The sequence below is a fragment of the Chrysemys picta genome, chromosome 23 (genome assembly GCF_011386835.1).
Source record: "Chrysemys picta bellii isolate R12L10 chromosome 23, ASM1138683v2, whole genome shotgun sequence".
In the NCBI taxonomy this organism is placed as follows: Eukaryota; Metazoa; Chordata; order Testudines; family Emydidae; genus Chrysemys; species Chrysemys picta.
Genome location: NC_088813.1, coordinates 8496586 through 8509963, shown reverse-complemented (window position 1 = coordinate 8509963; position 13378 = coordinate 8496586). Strand labels below are relative to the sequence as shown.

Below are 13378 nucleotides of genomic sequence, written 5' to 3'. Positions count from 1 at the left end.
CAAAACGTTTTTTTAATTTCCCCCCAACATGTCAAGGAAAAAAACCCCTTTGCCCAACCCCACTCTTTTCCGCAAACCGTTTTGGTTTCGAGGCATCGCCATTTTCAGATTTAAAAACCTGATCAGCTTTGGTCATCCCCCTCCCCTCCTCCAGAAGGGTGAGGAATTTCCAGGCCCAGAGGTTTATGGGCTCAGATGAGATTTTCAAAAATGCCTAGTAATATTTGCAGCCTCATGGTTTGGATGGCTAACTTGAGACACCTGATTTTCAGAGGTGGTTGCCCAATGCTGTTTGACAATCCCTTTCAAGAGTTCTCCTCACCCCCCGCCACCCTCCAATCACTGGTCACTTAGGAGCATCTCAGCCTGAAAAGCCTTAGATTCAAATATATTCCCCTGTTTTTCACTGAGCTTGTGACCAGGGAGCCAGCTATGGTCACTCAATTAGGGTGAACTGCAAAGAATGGAACAGGAGTACTTGTGGCACCTGTTCTTTTTGCGGATACAGACTAACACGGCTGCTACTCTGAAACCTGCAAAGAATGGGGCAGACAATCCCCAAAAAACCGGTGGATATTCCAATACTTAGATTTACCAAGCCAGCATAAACCAGCTTCTTTATTACCTCACTGGTTACTCAGAAATCCAAACAACACGGTTCCCTTAAAGTGATCCAGCCTCACGCCTCCTCCATCCAGGTACCTAAGTCAAATATGATGATTTCTGAAAATCTTATTTCATTATATAAAAGAAAAGGTTCTGTCAATCCCAAAGGATCAGACACATCACCTCCCAGGTTATTGGATATTCTAGATCTTAACTAAATACACACTACAGCCAATTCTTAGTAACTACACTACAATTTATTCAAAAACAAGAGAGAGGGAGTATGGTTAAAAAAAATCAATATACATACAGACATGAGTTTAATTCATTGAAGATCAGATTCATAGCAGAGATGGCGAGCTTTGTGGTTGCAAAGAGTTCTTTCAGAAATAGTTCATAGTCCAATGTCCAAATCTCATATTCAGGGCGTACCAGCATAATTGGCACCTCAGTCTTGCGACTCAAACTTCCCCTGACGAAGCCTAAGCGGATCTGAGATGACAGAATCAGGACCCAAGGAACTTTTATACAATTCATGTCTTTTGACAAGTTGGAGTTCAAAAGGGAATTAGGATGACTTTGAAGGAGGTCCATCACCGGTACTTAGCTATAGAATTAACATAAGGCAATTTGCTTGTTCCTCCACCATTCAGATTATTTGCTATACATTTCAAAGAGAGATGAATACCGAGATATCCCACATTTACAATTAATTAAAATGCTAGGATGTTCTTTTGACCTCTGAATTAGACAGACCTCAGGGACTGTTGATTACATTGTCACCTACTCATACACATGGAAATACACAAAAACACAAACATGCTCTCCCTACATGTCTTTTGAGGGTTATTTATTTTGCAGGCTGTTTAACCCTTTCTAGCCATGCCTCACAGAGGTATTCTTCAATGTCATGCACATTGCTGGAGGATTATTAGTAGCATCTAAGAATGATAGTGTGATGTTGGCTGCCCTGTTGGCCAACTCACTGGGGACCTCCAAAGCTGAAAACAAGAGCTACTACAGCATGAACTGAAGAGCCAAAGCGGTGTAGCTAGAGACTGAAAAAAACCTCATCTCCTCTGTGGATCAGCCCAGAGGGGGTCTCGTAACACACACTCACCAGAGAATTACAATAGCACCTACACTAGCATGACCAGATGTCCCTATTTTATAGGGACAGTCCCAATTTTGGGGTCTTTTTCTTCTATAGGCTCCTATTACCCCCCACCCGCTGTCCCGATTTTTCCCACTTGCTGTCTGGTTACCCTAACCTACACAGAGCGTCATGTGTTCATGGGAGGGTAATGAGCAGCACTTAATTATTCCTCACCGTGCAGACAGGCAGGGTCACTGTTCCCATTTCACAGATGGTGCAACTGAGGCACAGAGAAAGAAGGTGATCTGCCCAAGCTCACACAGCGAGTCAGTGCCAAAGCCGTGATGGGAACCCAGCCATCGTTTTTGCCTCTTGATCATAAATCTGTGCCTCTTCCTGACATCTGTATGCTATAGCACCATATCAGGGTATTTAGTCATATACATCTCTATCCCGATATAACACGAATTCGGATAGAACGCGGTAAAGCAGCGCTCCGGGGGGGCGGGGCTGCGCGCTCCAGCGGATCAAAGCAAGTTCGATATAACGCGGTTTCACCTGTAAGATTTTTTGGCTCCCGAGGACAGCGTTATATCGGGGTAAAGGTGTATTCTGCACGCAATTTAACACTCTCTTGGATGTAATAATGTTAGCTTGTATAGGAAGGCATGACATAAATCTGCTTCCTGTTGTTTGGATGCGTGCTCTGAGAATGGTATCAATCCACACACTGGTCCGAACCCAGGAGAAGGGCTTGCAGCTCAGATGTCCAATTTTAAATGAGCCTGGCTACTCCGGCTGCTTACTGAAGTAATTATAATCCTGTGTTGGTGACATAATCATCTCCATGGCAACCAACAGTGATGTCACCAGCAGAGGATTATGATGTGAGGTGGAGGAAGAAGCAACAGAAGGGGCTGCAGATCGACTCTTAAGAAACAAAGAGCCGGCTTGACATGCATATATCCCTGCTGGGAAAATACCGGGAAGGGAAGGTGCAGAAGACAGACATGCTGCTTAGCCCTTTCGAAAGCAGTTTACTAGCGAGCTGGTCTAACTAATGAAACCTGCTCTAGCAACTGAACAGAGAAGCGGTGTTACCTAATGGTTAGAGCAAGGAACCAGGACTCCTGTGTTCTGTCCCCCTTCTCTGTCTTGCATTTGGCATTGGGCAAGTCACTTCTCTCTGGGCCTCAGCTTCTCCCATGGGGATAATATACCCACGTCCAGTGATCTATGGGTAGATTCGAACTAATCTAGATTCTTTGCAAGGGATTAGAGATCACCTACCTACCTCCCAGGGTAGTGTGAGTTTAATTCATGTTTGTGAAGTACTTTGGGTCCTCTGCATGGAAGGCACTTATAATTAAGGATTTCCCCTCACTAGGCATCAGCTTCTCTTTAAAATCAGCCTCTGGCACGTCAGACTAACCGTGGCCTTAATTTAATTCCTAGCCCATGTATCAAATACCAGATGAGGCCTAGTCAAAATAAACAGAGATTCATTGGTGTTTTGGTGGAAAAGAAACTGCTCTATTTTAACACCCATCCCTAACAGGCGAGGTACCAGGGACTTCTGGAGCTACGAAGAACCAACAATTGGTGGATCCTGGCATAATTTCAGGATTATCCCAAAATAATTTACTCTAATGATGCTGTGTTTAGCCAGGTAACTGTTAGGATTATAAAAACAACAAGGAGTCCGGTGGCATCTTAAAGACTAAGGGATTTATTTGGGCATAAGCTTTCGTGGGTAAAAAACCTCATTTCTTCAGATGCGAGATTTTTTACCCACGAAAGCTTATACCCAAATAAATCCCTTAGTCTTTAAGGTGCCACCGGACTCCTTGTTGTTTTTGTGGATACAGACTAACATGGCTACCCCCTGATACTTGACACCATGATATTAGGATTATGTTTCTGTGTCCTGCACCTTTAAACCACTAAGAACTCTCTGTGCTGGCTGTAGAGTCCGGCAGCAGTGTTGCATTCATTTCAGAGCAGTTACAGAAGGGAAGCCCACACTTTGCTCTCTCATTCATGGAGACTTTACATTTGTTCTTTCTTCTTCTGCTGTTCTTTTAATCTATTAAGCCATTAAGACCGAAAGCATCTGTTTGCTCTAATGCAACCCTACCAGGATTATATCCTTGATTCTTTAAAAGCAGATAAATAAAACAAAATAAAATTAAAATACATTGGTGCCACTGAGTTTTTTTAATGTAAATTTTGCAGCTCAAATTCCCCCCCCTCCATCAAATAATTTAGATGTGTCATTTTTCCTTAAAAAACAATACCCTCTCAGTATTGGCAACTCCTTCCCAGGGGGTCTGGCTAGCTCAGCTGCACCAATCTAGCCCAGAAAAGTAGTGAGCAAAAATCACACCCATCTGATGCCTGGTTGGTGACTCATGTGAAACAAGTTGGGTGGGTCTCCGTTGAGTTTCTGCTAGCCAGATGTCCAAACCACAAAGTGACAACGGTTCTAAGGGCTTGATCCTATAGGATGCTGCGCCCCCTTCGTTCCCAGTGGGGCCTGCTTAGCCCTGAGAACCAGGCCTGGCCTGAAGTGCCGCTTTCATGCCTGTGGGATCTCAGCACCTTGTGTGATCCCTTGGTGGCCGTTTCAGCACCTTGTGCCAAGGACTGACTGCCCCCCAGGGGCTGAGCTTGGAAATGCTCCATCCAGGACCCATTGTGGGAAAGAAGCAGCATCTCACCGACCCGTGACCAGTCAGGAGGGGGAGGCAGGGGTATCCTAGGGAGGATTTAGAGCTTTATCCCATAGGGGGAAGGTTGGATTCCCACCTAGGCCTCCCACCAGTGATCGCTATCAGGAGGGCACCAGCAGCTGTTCCACTGCACTGCTCCAGCGAGCAAAAACAAGGGAGAACATCGAGCCCTGGAGACTCAATAACCATCCCCGGGCACTTTTCAATCATCAGCGAGGCCGTGACCTGAAGGGGCAGGGCTGAGCTCCCCAATGCGCTTACTCGGCAGCTCAGCCAGACAGAGGTTACCCTTGGACTTTAGTGTCAGCAGCTTTGTTTCCTTCTCCGGGTTTCGTAACCCATTAATTCCCAGTCTGGTTCAAACTCCCTCTCAGCCTCTAATCCTTGTCCCTCCCTCTTGGCCTCCTGCCCTGTCCCCTCCCCAGTCCTCACCCCCCCCCCCCCAGTCAGTCTCTGCTCTTGGCTTCCTTATCTTAGCATTCAAGCCCTACAGAGCTCTCCCCCCCTGTGCCTTCCCACCATGGAGGGTTTATTTTCTATTAGCCATCACTGGTACCAAGAAGAATTTTAATCTAATGCCAGCTCCCCCCACACCCATAACCTGCCAATGCCAGCTAGCGCTCCAGCAGCGGGAGCTTCCTCCCAGCGGTGCCCTGGTGTGGCAAACTTCCTCCAGCGGTGCCATGCCAGCGACTGACCTAAGCAATGTGAGCTTTGCCAAAGCAGTGCCCTACGGTGGGGAACTTCCTCCCAGCAGTGCCCTTGGCCATGCTCATGCCATCCCTGCCTCACTTTCCCCTCCCGTGTTTCAACTCCAGGGCATAGTGTTGCTCAGACAACAGCCGTTGGACCCAGGCTGTTGTATAAACCTGCCCTCTTTTTTTCCTCTCCTCTTTGTTGAATTTCCCCACAACGACTGCGCTTGGTGGCCCGGGCTGGGTTGTCACCTGAATGAAGGCGTGTAACCGTGTCCTATAATTTCCTACTTGATGTCAAAAGGTGATTAATAAGGGCTCTTTGTGAGTGCTTGAGAACACTCTGCTGATGGAGGGAGAGACCCCGGCACAGCTCCTCTCTTTCTTCCCCAGGTGCTCCATTAATTGCACTTGCAACTCCTTTGTTTCCATTTCATTCTTTTTTTTTTTTTAGAAATTAAATGAAATCTTGGAGAAGGAGCCCAAAGCCTTGAAAAGACAAGTCCCAGCTGGTGCACGGGGAGAGCGGGCCAAACACAGCCCTGGGGTAAGTGGGAGCAATCGCTTAGGTCACCATGAGCTACCCATGTGGTGCTGCAGGGCTGACCTATGGGCCACGTCCCCACATTCCTGCTGAGAGATTCAGTGGCAGACTATAGAATGGGGAGAACTGGCATCAGAGCTCCCCTCTAGTCATCTCTCTGGACTCTGGGCATGCCCCCCACCACGCTCCAGCTGGCCCCATGGAGAGCTGGGGGCTCTAAGCCCCAGCCAGCCCCCACCATGACCCAGCTGGCCCCACGGAGAGCTGGGGGGCTCCACTCACCATACCCAAGCCAGCCCCACGGAGAGCTGGGGGCTCTAAGCTCCAGCCAGTCCCCACCATGACCCAGCCAGCCCCCCTGAGAGCTGGGATCTCCACTCACCACATCCCAGCCAGCCCCATGGAGAGCTGGAGGGGCTCCACTCACCACACCCCAGCCAGCCCCATGGAGAGCTGGGATCTCCACTCACCACATCCCAGCCAGCCCCACGGAGAGCTGGGGAGCTCCACTCACCATGTTCCAGCCAGCCCCACGGAGAACTGGGTGCTCCACTCACCACACCCCAGCCAGCCCCACGGAGAGCTGCGGGCTCTAAGCTCCAGCCAGTCCCCACCATGACCCAGCCGGCCCCACGGAGAGCTGGGATCTCCACTCACCACACCCCAGCCGGCCCCACGGAGAGCTGGGGGGCTCCACTCACCACACCCCAACCGGCCCCATGGAGAGCTGGGGGCTGGCGAGGGAATGAAATTGGGACGCTCGCTATTAACACACACAGCCGCACCCCCCCGGAGACAGAGCCCCTCTCGTGTTGTGCATGCTCCCAGTCAGACGCAGACACATGCAAACCCTCTGACACGGTCAGAGAAACACACAAACCCTACAGCTCCACACAGCCAGCACCAGACATTCCCTCCCCCCAGACATACACGCACGCAATGCCACACACACCAACCCAGCTACAAAGATGGACGCTCTCCCCTCCGCACACCCAATGGGCCGGATTTAGGCTTAGGGCCTAATCCAAAGCCACTGCATTTTCACTGACTCCGGTGGGTTTTGGCTCAGCCCCCAAAGGGAGCAGCCTGCCATTAGTGGAGCGTCAGCGCGGGTGTAAGAGGATGCAGAGGGCATTAAAAATGTATTTGCTGACTGCAGGGTTTGGTTGCAATGCCCAGGGGAGAAGAGGAGGAGAAGCAGGACAGCTGAAAGGGCTAGGTTATTTACACCAGCGTCTTGGCTTTATCCGGTGCTACGGCTGGGCCTCAAAACCCAGGGCACCAAAAAGCAGCAGCACAAGCCGTTGCGACGCACTATCGTGGGAATCGGCGCAGCGAGTCCAGAGTCATCTAGTCCTTCCTTAATAAACACGTGGTTGCAGAGCAGAGGAGGCTGATCCGGGTGTAAATCCAGAGCGTCTGCATTGAGTTTACTCTGGATTGCCACCAGCAGGGCTGAGAGCAGAACCCGGCTCAACCCCCGTTGCAGAAACTTTGGGTGCAGGATTGATTTCAGGACATTCTGAGATTCCCATCTTCCTTTGCCAATGCTTCCTCCTTCCCTCACTTTCCCCCCTCCCCCAACGTTGTTATAACCAAGGACAAAGGAAGAAATGAGGAAAAGAAGCAGATAAATAAAATGGGGGCGGGTGGGGAGAGGTACCTATAAATCAATTTAAAATAAAAGGAAGGAAAGACAAAGCGGTGGAGGGGGAAGGGGATGAAGGAAACAGAGGAGCACCCCACACAATGGAAACCAAGCCAGACAGCTCCAAGTTCATTAGATTCTCCAATAATATTGAAATGACATGAAAAGCATAAAGGCCGCTCGGCGGGGGAGGAAAGGCTGGGGGAAAGCTGCGTAGCGGGAGAAACTGTGTCATTAAAGGAGCCATCAATAGGGAATTGCATTGTGGATTAAATTGCAGGGTAAAAGTGTGTGTTAGGTGGGGGGGGGGGGGAAGAATCTTAAATTCAAGTGATTATTGCAGCTGAGAATGAATTAAAATCCCAGTGCAAGCAATTTATTCACAAACAACGTGCTCAGAAAGTAACACAGAAGGAGCAAATGCGTGTTGAGCTCAGAGGAGCGTATATATTCCAGGGGTGGGCGCTGCCCGAAAATTTAGGGCCTTTATCAAGCTGCCATCTTGTGCCTCTGACTCTCTTCCGTTCCCTCTCCCTTCTTTCCTTTTCACTTTCCTCTTTTCTTTCTTCCTTTCCATCCCCCTTCTGCCTTCTCCTGAGACCCGGCCACTCCCAGTGTCTCCGGAGGGGCGGGGGTGAGGAGAAGGAACAAATCCAGATTGGGGTGGGATGCATTTCGATCTGGTTCTACGTTTTCCCCAGAGGCAGGATTTTGTGATCTAGGGCTTTCCTTCAGCCGTTCTTGAGAGGGCAGTGCCCAAGCTGGGATCAGGTTGCAGATACCCCTAAACAGGAGGGGAGTTTGATTCAGCTCCCGCTTTCGCTAAAGCTAAGAACAGACCAGGAACTTCCCTGGAAAACCTGAACCAAACCCTGCTCGGCATCCTTCAAAGCCCAGAAATATCACATTTTTCTGCTGGCTCATTTGCTTCCCGCTGAGGCCAGAAGCAGAAGCGTTCGGGAGAGGGGCGTGAGCCTGTATTCCTGGCCTAGCTAGCTGCAGTGGTCACCTCTCCAGCTGCAAGAGCGTTCTCAACAATTCACACAGGCCTCCCAACTCCAGGGCAGCAAACCGCTGAACCTTGTGATAAGAGCCCCCCTGCAAGTCTCTGGCCAGGGGGAGGCATGGAAGTGGCTACAGAACAGGCTCCCTCCTCTGCTCAGAGCCGTGGGGCCCAAACAGCAGAGCCGTGGGGCCCTAGATCAGGGTCGAGCCTCTGAGACTGCAGCTGCGCTAAGGGGCTGATCCCATTAAGGTCCATGGAAAGACTGGCTGATTTCAGTGGGCTCCGGCTCAGTGCCGAAGCCAGGACGCTGTTGCAGGGACAGTGACAGCGTGGCGGGTCCTTGGTGTGGGTTTAGCTGGAGACAATGGATGGAGTCATCTGGGCACATCCAGTTCTCAGGGGCCACTGCAGTGCATTCTGGGACACCCATCTTATAGCGTCCAGCATTGTCACAAGGAGTAGGGGCTCGTGGGTAATTTCCAAGCACAGGGGCCTGCCTGGTGGGATGGAGTTAGGAGGACCTGCTGGGTCTCTGATTTACACCAGCCCACTGGATCTAGACAAACAAACAAAATCTCACAGATGCCCAACCCTAGAACCACTGGAAACAATGGAAAGATGTCGAGCCACTTCAGTGGCCTATAGGTCAGGTCCTAGATGATCCAGTCCACCTCCCTGCCGGCGCAGTATTGTTCCCTATTGGATCAGAAAGAGATCTCGCTCCCAAACCCCCAACCTTTTGAGGGTTGACATGATCCAGAACACAGCCCTGAGCATCAGGAGACCCATGGTCTAGTCCCAGCTGTGCCCATGACAGCTGGTGTGGCCTTGGGTGAGTCACTGCACCTCTCTGCGGCTATTTCCCCTCCCGCCCTTTGGCTGCAAGTTCTTCAGGGCCAGGACTGTCTCACGCTGTGTTCGTACAGCGCCTAGCACAATAGGGCACAGATCTCAGCTGTGGCATGTAGGTGATGATAATATAAAATACAATATAATAACATCACCATTTCTCGCAGGAGCAAGCTCATTAAAAACGTCGTCCCCTGCGAAACAGGGATGTACCCCAAACGCCTATCCAGACAGGGAGAATATACAATCCCATGGAATTTGAGCTGAGACCTGGGGAAACTCGTGCAGTGCGTGAGCCAACAGAGCTTTCAGCGGCCTCTTTGCTTTTTCTCCCCCCTTCGGGACCCAAATACTGCAGCCTTGGTCTTGCTTGGTGTGAGATGAAAGATGCTGCCTGCAGCTGCCTGTCACGAACAGGTTAAATTTACACACACATCAGGCAGGTGTGTAGTGGTGGTGCGGGGAGGGGGGACCCAACAACCTAACAACGGTGGTGGCCTCATTCTGGTTCGAAAGGCAACACTGACACCCCCGTATGTCACCCATCAGCTCACCGCTAAGCTCGCGCTCTCACTGGGGCTTCATTTGTCTACAAGCCAGCCTCCTCCTCCCTCCCTCCTGCTCTCCCTCGCTCTCCCCCTCTCTCTCTCTGCCAGAAAGCAGCAGCTTGGAGAGCTCTGCAGTTCAAACATTAAGGTAATTATGATGCAGTGGGCGTTGGGGAGGGGGAGTGGGTGGGGTTGTTGGGGGGGGGGGGGAAATGGCTATACACTGTCCTGCAATGCCCTATTGTTTCAATGACTAGATGGAAAATTTGGAAAGCGGGGTGGGAACAGGGGGGGACCTGGTGGGATTTTCTGGGAAGGGGCTGATGCAGGGGGGGCTCTGATCTGGCTTCAAGCGGCAAATGGGGAGCTGGTGGTTATGGAGCTCTTCATGCGGGCAGCAGCATACCTATAGACGCACCTATAGCCGCATGTACAGACGGACCTGTCCGGAATTGTTTTGGTAGCCAAAGGGAAACAGTTCTCTCCATATGCGCGTCTTATTGTCGTCGGATGTTATACCGCCTTGCGTTCAGTAATTTATTGGCGCCTTCTCCATATCCCGGCTAGTCGCCGCCTATTTTGCCTGGCCAGCCTGTTTCTATACATTCTCTTTATGTCCCCTTGTTCCTTCTGCCCTGCCCTAGTCTGATGCCTACACAACCTCTTTGCAACCTTATACATTCCGTCCACCTTCTCCTACCCCTCCATTGTTCGCTCTGCCTTGCCACTAGACATCCCTTCCAGAGGCTTATCCATTCGCTGCAGCCTAATCTACCGGCATGCTCTAACCCCAGCCTGCTATCGATATAGGATCTTGCACGTAGGAGAAGGAAGAAACCTATTGTAAGACCATCCTCCCACAATGTCTTGCTCATCCTATTGTTCAGCTGAACAATACCCATCCATCTTTCCATATTCATCCAACACCTCTAATTCTCTGGATGCATCCTAGACATCCCATCCTGCCTATACACTGGTATTACTATAAATGCTATTGTTCTATGTACCAATACCTGTACATCCAGCACCACTATATCCTATTCTTTCAGCGACATTGGGACTGGCATGGAGGGGCTGGGACTCAGGGGAAATACTACATTTCTCAGGATTTCTTCTTCAGCAATTTGAAGGAGAGACAAAGACCCAAGGTCCCCCTTAAGAAAATGCCCCTGCCTCGTAAGCTACCTCTAAGGCAAAGCCGGTTGTGAATTTGTGTCAGCGGGATTTTATCCTGCTTCAGACATGCATGAAAGGGGCCGAGGCAGGGAACGAGTCGTGAAGATCTGGCTCTGCAGATGAGAATCAATTCCTCTCCTCTGCCGTCTCATTAGATATATTTTGTTCAGGCAGCGGCAGGTCAACTTAAAGGAACAGATCTGTGAATGCAGAGAAAAAGCTGGGCAAAGAATGCACCAAAAATCTATAACAGAAGGATACTCTGTGACCGAGGACTGAGCGTCTAGGTTAGGTATGATTATTATTAATAATAATCCAGTAGCACCTAGAGGCCACAGCTGAGATCGGGGCCCATTAGGCTAGGTGCTGTATGTCACACACAGAGAGACAGTCCCCCAAAAACTTACAGTCTAAACAGAAAAAGGAAGGATGATTATCATCCCCATTTGACATATGGGGAAATTGAGGTACAGAGCAACTCACCCAATGTGTTACACGGCGTTTGTGGGAGAGCTGGAAACTGAACTAGAATCTCCTGGGTCCCAGTTTAGTGCCTTAGCCACCAGCCCATTCTTCTCACGAATCTTGTTCAGGATCATTTCCAGACTCCTGAATCTCTTGGGTCTAGGACTTGGGCTGTAGATCTTGTGAGATCATTTTGTCTAGCAAGGTATCAGGTTCTTTCTGCCTCGAGGCAGATCACACAGAGGTACCCCCAGATGGGCCTTTGCCTTGGTGTTTGGGCACTTCCTGGCCGCGGGCCAGGACATACAGAAGCAGCTGCAGAATTACAAAGCAACCCAGAAAAAAAATGAACCCAGCTCTCTGGCACCTCCGTGATGCTCCGAGTGACTCAGCCATGCGCACTCAGTGTGGCCTGGGGCACGTTTACCAGCAGCCCCAGGATACTGTATAACCCCAACCCCCAGAAGGCGGGGGGGAGGGGGGGTCCAGGCCCAAACTCACCAACGTGCACTCAGTGCACTGGCACAGGGCCCCCAGCTCAGGGAGGCCATTGGGAAAAAAAAATACAAAAGCAACCCACCCACCCAAAACTTCCCTCAGCCAGCCCCAATTAACACCCCACCCCACAGCCCAGGGCGGGGCCAGCCATCAAGCCATGCCAGGGACAGGAAGGGGGCAGGGTGGGGCATTGCTTGGCATGCTGTGGAAAGAGCCAATGGACCATAGAGGGGAGCCGGCCCAGCCCCATGGCACTGCAGCCACCGCTGCACAAGTACTCTCTCTCTCCCCCCGCCCTGGGGCAGGATCCAACCCGCCATGTCACAGTCCAGGGGACAGGACCCAACCGCTCCCTTGGGCCTCCCACCCCCCCTGGGACCGGGGAAGGTGGGGGCCCCCATTTCCATAGTGCAGAGTACCCTAAAAGTCTTTCATCCAGCCCTGGGAGCAGCAGGGCCTAGAAGGGAAGCTTCCCTCGCTGCAGGGAGCAGGCAGAGACCTCCACGGGAGGTGGGGGAGGGCGTGGACCCCCCTGTGGCAAAATGGGCCCATTAGACTGAAGGAGACAAAACAAAATGCCAATAGAATCGGCCAGGAACCTCCTGCTTCCCCCTTTGCTGCCAGCCCATTAACCGGCCCTGTGGTCTTTCCTGCACTATGGCTCTGCCCCACCCCCTCATTTCCCCTGGTCTCCCCACTGCCCCATAGCCTCGCCCCTCTCCAGCAGGGGAAGATGGAGGTTATGGACCCAGATGTGCAGAGCCCAGCGTTCATCACCACTGCTGGCTCCCTAGTGACTGCATCTGCTTCAGGAAGGGCCCAGCCAGGCCAGCACCATGGAGAGCTCCTGGCCTGGCAGGTACCACCGAGATTAGATTTAAAGAGCAATTTATTTTTATGCAGTCAGAACCCTGGGACTCTTTCTCCGGCCCCTCTCCCTCCTCCTCCACCACCACCTCTCCCACCCAGGCCCACGGCTACGAGCACTGGGGAGAGGCAGGCAAGGGAGACAGAGGCCTTATGAAAGCCCTGCCCCCCACACCCCTCTCTCTATCCACACTCCTGACTTCACCTCCACTCACCGAAGCCCCTCAGTTCTGACCTGCAGCAATCCTGCTATTCCCACCCTGGGTCCCTCTAGAACAGAGACAGCCATGCACCCCAGCTTGTCCCCAATTCTACAGGGGTGTTTCAGGGACAAGGACTAACTCCCGCTAAGAACTAGGTTGAGATCACCAAACTCACATCATATGTGGTGCAAGCAACAGCGAACCCAGATCCAGCATCTCAGCCTCCCCTTTCCCAAGTGCCTTTCATGGTCCAGTAGCTCAGGTCACGAACTGGGACTCAGGATAGCTAGGTTCTGTTCCTGGCTCTGCATGACCTTTGGTAAGTCTTTCCCCCACTCTTTGTGCCTCCATTTCCCCCCCATGCAACAGTGATAATGCCATCTCCCCAGCTTCGAGATCCAGGGATGAAAAGCCCCCTCTGCCAGCCCCCAGTCTTATTCCTTTC

The 13378-nt window shown here is 51.2% G+C and overlaps 1 protein-coding gene across 1 annotated transcript in view; it reads right to left on the bottom strand.

The window, feature by feature from the left end:
• The window catches only part of LOC101938240 (peptide methionine sulfoxide reductase MsrA-like), a 73746-nt gene that overhangs the window by 42982 nt on the left and 17386 nt on the right, over nt 1-13378 (bottom strand). The gene's annotated exons all lie outside the window — the stretch shown is intronic.